The following is a 376-nucleotide window of genomic DNA, read 5'->3' as shown; positions in this document are numbered from 1 at the left end:
AAAGACTGATAGCCTAGAACCCTATATAGAGTTGCCATGAGTCGGAATCAACTCCATGGCAGTGTATTGGGTGTTTGGGTTTCTGAAAAATGAGCCCCAGCTTGTTGGGTTACATGTTGAGCTGCCAATGAAAAGGTTGACAGTTTGAAGCCACCAGCCTCTCCGTGGGGAAAAGGTGAGGCTTTCTATTCCCCAAAACAGCGAGAGTCTCAAAAACCCACGTGGATGGTGCTACCCTGTCTTCGAGGGTCGCTGTGAGTGGGAATGGACTCACAGGCAGTGCGTGTAACGGTTTTCTGCGGGTTTAACCATGAGAATTGTTTGAGCAAAGAAGCAAGCAACGTTTATGACTAACAGATTGTGCAACTCTGTCTCA

The sequence above is a fragment of the Echinops telfairi genome, unplaced genomic scaffold, assembly GCF_000313985.2.
Source record: "Echinops telfairi isolate 266 unplaced genomic scaffold, ASM31398v2 ScPeMD7_3;HRSCAF=10, whole genome shotgun sequence".
In the NCBI taxonomy this organism is placed as follows: domain Eukaryota; kingdom Metazoa; phylum Chordata; class Mammalia; order Afrosoricida; family Tenrecidae; genus Echinops; species Echinops telfairi.
Note: the sequence above shows the minus strand (reverse complement) of the source record.